Here is a 5,350-nt window from a genome sequence, read left to right on the forward strand (position 1 = left end):
CACTATTATTACTAGATACAGTCTAGCCTGCACATATAAGTAACACCTATAACATTTGTGTGTCTGGCTTTGCAGTTATAGAGGAAATAATTCTAAAATTTGAAAAAAAATTGCAAAAGATACTGAATGGTCAAGGCAATCCTAAATAGACAAAGAAACATAACAAACAAAGCAAAGTTGGAGCCTTTAAGTACACTTCAAAGCTATATGAACAAAAATAACATGGGTATGGCAAAAATATAATAACGGAAACAGACACAAAGCTCAAATTAACAGAAAAGAAAAAATAGAAATAATCACTTTTTATACTCAACTGATTTACTTTTTAAAAAGAGTTATTTTATTGAATTTATTTATTATTATTATTATTTTTAATTTGACTAGAGGAAGACAGAGAGAGAGAGAGAGGGAAAATGTGAAAGCAAGCTGTCAGGTCTGGGACTCAAATACAGTCAACCACATGGAAGTCCAGCTCTCAACCATCATGCTACCTGCCAACTCCTGGTTTTCAGCAAGGATGTAAAGAACACACACTGGTGAAGAACATTACTTCAATAAATGGTGCTGGAAATAGTGGATATTCATGTGAGAAAGAACAGATTACAATCTTAAATGTAAGGCACAAAACTATAGAAGAAAAAATAGAGAAAATGCCTGAGGTATTGATTTGTCTGAGCATAGGTTTGTTGAAGAAGACCTAAAAAATCAGAGGCAACAAAGCAGCAAGAGACAACTGACAGTATACCAAACTAAAATGTTTCTGAACAGCAAATAATCAACATGGTGAAGAGACATCCTGCAGGAGAGGGTAAACTTATTTTCAAGCTATTCATCTAATGAAGGATTAATATTAAGAGTATATAAGAAGCTCAATAAACTCAACAGCAATAAGAAAAAAAATAGCCCTGATTACAAAATTAAGTCAAGACCTGAGCAAATATATATATGTATATATTTTTGAAGAGGTTTTTGCTATAGGGTGTGTGCGCTCACCAGACAGACAGGGAGAGACATAGAGACAGAAAGCGAGAAATCACCCCCCAGGGAGGATGGTCACACCACAATCCCTTCTCCTCCATTCTCCTCTCGGGATCTTGGGCATGCATGCACATGCGCCCAGCATGAGTTTTAAGCCACCGGGTCTGGGATGCGAACCGTGGTTGACTACATGGGAGTCCAGCAACATAGCCATTACGCTAACTGCTAGTTCCCAAGACATGAGCAAATATTTTTGAAGAAGACATACAATAGTCAAGTATGTGGAAAAATCCTCAATATCACTAATTACCAACAAAACATAAATCACAGCTAAAAAATAATAAATGTGAAGCAGGATGGTGATGACCTGATAAAACTTGACACACTAGAAGGTTAACTCACAAGAGAAGGTTTAGAATTCACCTCTGGAGACCTCCCTGAGTGTGCCAGTCATACTTTTACCCATAAGCTTAGACTAGCTGAGCATGGGTTAGATAATGTGTAGAAACACTGTTAAAAGTGTCTGTTTCTCTGTCTATAGATTTCTTTCTCTCACTTTACTTCTCTCTTTTACTCATGAGAAAAGTAAATTTGAAACAGTTTTTTATTAAGGGGGGAGGAGTTACCATTGTTATAGTGTACTCAGCGAGAAATAAGAGGACATCCAGACATAGCCAGATTTATTGGAGTTTATTGATTAAGCCAGCGGCGTATGGGGGTGTCTCATGTCTCTCAAAACCCCTCAGCCCCGAGTGAAAGGAGAAAGGTGCTTATATAGGCCAAAAATGCACAGATGTTTTACAAAGACAAAGGAACAAAGTAAAGGGGCTTCAGGAGAGATAGGGGGCAGGGTTCTATATCTTCAAAGCAAAAAATGTCAGTTACAGAAGCAAAGCAAGCAGGTTAATTAGTCTTGAGGGTAAGTTCTGATTACAATGAAATTTTAATGGCTTCTCTGGTTATGGACAAGGTTCTTTTTTTATTTTTAACTCTTTTTTTTTTTGGAGAGATTTTCGCTATAGGGCACATGTGCTCGCCAGACAGACAGAGAGAGAGACAGAGAGACAGAAAGCAAGAAATCACCCCCCAGGGGGGATGGTTATGCCGCAATCCCTTCTCCTCCATTCTCCTCTCGGGATCTTGGGCACACACGCACATGCACCTGGTGTGAGTTTTAAGCCACCGGGTCTGGGATGCAAACCGTGGTTGACTACGTGGGAGTCCAGTGACATAGCCATTACGCTAACTGCTGGCTCCCTGGACAAGGTTCTTGAGGCATGTGGGAGTGGGGCTTCTTTGGACCCTATCTGCCCTCAGGGGAGGGAAAGAAGGAAGCATAGTTTCTAAAATGAAATCAGCCTTTCAAAATTTAGTCACACTTGCTTCATTCCCCACTTCTCTCAGAGGTACTCCTCTAAGATGGGGTCATGCCTGCTTCACCATATGGCACATGTGCTCACCAAAGATACAGAAATGGAAACTGAGATATTACCCCCAAAGGGGGGGGGAGCTATGCCACAATCCTTTCTCTTTCATTTTCTTCTCAGGATTTTGGACACACACACACAAACACACACGCACACGTCCAGTGTGATTTTCAAGGCATCAGTCCAGGACTCAAAATATGACCAGACATATGGAGGCCGGCACCTTAAACATGATGCTACAAGCTGGCCTCTTTGAAACAATGTTTTTTTGTGTTTTTTTTTGTTTGTTTGTTTGTTTGTTTAAATCAACAATGCTGTGCCAACGGGTGGTGTGCTGAAGGCGCTGGATCCCATAAGGTCAATTAAGTAGTTTATGTCACTGACTGGATGGCTGAAAGTACATGCCAGGCATATGTTCATGTGTACTCAAAATCCCAAAGAAAATGGGGGAGAAGGAGTTGTGCTTTTTCTTTCTCTCTTTCTCCTTGTCTCTCTCCAGTGGCAAGTGCATATGCTCTATAGCTAAAACTAAAACTAAAATACATCCTGACTAACTGTATTCTGAGTCAATTGTTTGAAGTGGTGTAAGTTATCAAAAACTGCTCAGGAAGTTTCCTGAGGGTCCCTTGAGCATGAAGCAATTCCTCCTCCTGGTATGGCTGTTTTGGAATGGGGTTGTGCTCCACTCAAATATCAGCAAAGTATAAAATGTACTGTATCAAACATTAGCAACTTGTTTAAAAATTCTACATTCCCGGAACCAGCAGTTAACGTAATGGCTATGTCACTGGACTCCCATGTAGTCAACCGTGGTTCACGTCCCAGTCCCGGTGGCTTAAAACTCACCCTGGGCGTGTGTGCATGTGTGCCCAAGATCCCAAGAGGAGAATGGAGGAGAAGGGATTGCAGCGTGGCCATACCCCCTGGAGGGTGATTTCTGGCTTTATGTCTCTTCATCTCTCTTTGTCTGTCTGGCAAGCACACGCACCCTGTAGCAAAAACCTCTCCAAAAAAAGTCTACATTCCCATATTGGTCACCTCAAGATGAAAACAGATAACTTCATAAATAGTAACTGACTTTAATTGTCTAATATCAAGCATAAAAACCACAGGGAAATATAGAAATTCAAATATGAGTAAAATAAGCTTGTCATAAATTGTAAACAATAAACTATTTGTGGGACAAATGGATGGATGACAAATGGTCTACTATGTAAATTTTAGAATGAGGCAGACAAAGTTGGAAGGCTGATTAAATTTCCCCTCTTTCTCTTGCTTCAGCTTTATCTCCTTGGGTATCCAATGTCCACAATGTCAAATTGTGCCTCAGTAACTGCATTATTAGTGTGGTGTCTTTGTATGACTCTTCACTTAATGTATTGAGTTCAGCAACAGCTTCATGAAAAGCTGTCTTTCCAAGAGCAAGCTTTCTCTGGAGAGTTCAGAATCTCCTAACATAACAAAGAGAAGTCAAGGGCCAGGTCCAATCTGATAGGATGTAAGGGTCGCATGTCCTTTTTCCTGATTTCAGAAGTGTCTTGTTATGGTTGTTTTGACTGATCCTCGATCCCTTTCTTATCATCACCATCAGCAACCTCAGCCAAGTAACGGTAGTACTCACCTTTCACTTTGAAGTAGAAGACTTTACTCTCTGCTTGGGAAGCATAGTGGATCAAGAACTTTTCCAAAAGAGACAGTGTATCATTGTAGGTATATCTTTGCTTGGTCTCAACTTTCTCTCTGTACTCTCAAGCCAACTGCTGTTTTTTTCTCAGCACATTATTTTTAATGTTTCTCCATTTTTTCAGACAGAAGAGATAAATTAATATAGTTTGTTGTCCACTCCATCAGCATTATTCCCATATTCAGTCTTTGGAAGGCTCAGAATAAGTGAAATTATTGGTGCCTCAGCCCTTTTACAACCAAGACCTATACAATGAGGACCACATGCATATTAAGATACTGAGTTTATGAAGTGAAGTTAATGTCTGCATCAAGGAGTAGGCCCTGGGTGCTCACTGCTCACAAGAGGATTATAGAAATATGCTTTGAAGACAAGCCTTGGGTGTCTAAAGGCCACAACAATATATTAACCACAGAAGATGGCCACACCTCAATCTGTTCTCCACTCTTCTCTCAGGGTTTTGGTCATCCATGCAGTTCTGCTGGCATATTTTTTTTGAGAGGTTTTCGCTATAGGGGTCACGCCACAATCCCTTCTCCTCTATTCTCCTCTCTGGATCTTGGGCACGCACGCACATGCGCCCGGCGTGAGTTTTAAGTCACCAGGTCCGAGACGTGAACTGCGGTCGACAATGTGGGAGTCCAGCGACATAGCCATTATGCTAACTGCTGGTTCCCCTGGCATAATTTTCAAGTTACCAGGATCAGGATTCATTCCATGGTCAGCCATGTAGGAATCCAGTGCCTTAACCAAAAAGTTAATATCTTTTAAAGCACAGTAAATAAAGCTCCCTTTAAAGCCTCAAAATATATACAAAAAATGTGGCCAGGAGATTTTGCAGTAGTTTAGGAATATTAGGTTCAATTCTCAATATAACAAGAACAAGTAAGAATTTATACCCAAAGAGCAAGATGAGAGTAATTGGATAGAAAATAACTAAATGGTAACATTACAGGTAATAGAGATGCTGACCAAATGCAGTTACATATATTATATACAAGTGTGCAGATAGGACTGGGAGAATTTTCAGAAGCCTGATTATACTTTGATGAAACAGGGGCCAGCAAATGGCATAGTGATCAAGGCACTGTACTCCCATGTGGTCGTCATTTGAGTCCCAGGCACAGTGGCTTGATAGTCACTCTTTGTGCTCCAGTAATTGGTTTTAGTCTGATTTTAGCCCAGCCAACAGGGAATCTTAAATTTTTCTGAGGCTAGAAATGGGAACAAAGTGAAAATTTACCAGACCACAGAAAGCAAA

General features: G+C 40.3%; 1 pseudogene; it reads right to left on the bottom strand.

Annotated features, from left to right (window-relative positions):
* Positions 1-3,657: 3,657 nt before the first annotated feature.
* LOC106734218 (14-3-3 protein zeta/delta pseudogene) overlaps positions 3,658-5,350 on the bottom strand; it is a 10,593-nt pseudogene continuing 8,900 nt past the window's right edge.

The sequence above is a fragment of the Tupaia chinensis genome, unplaced genomic scaffold (genome assembly GCF_000334495.1).
Source record: "Tupaia chinensis unplaced genomic scaffold, TupChi_1.0 Scaffold149910_1, whole genome shotgun sequence".
NCBI lineage: Eukaryota > Metazoa > Chordata > Mammalia > Scandentia > Tupaiidae > Tupaia > Tupaia belangeri.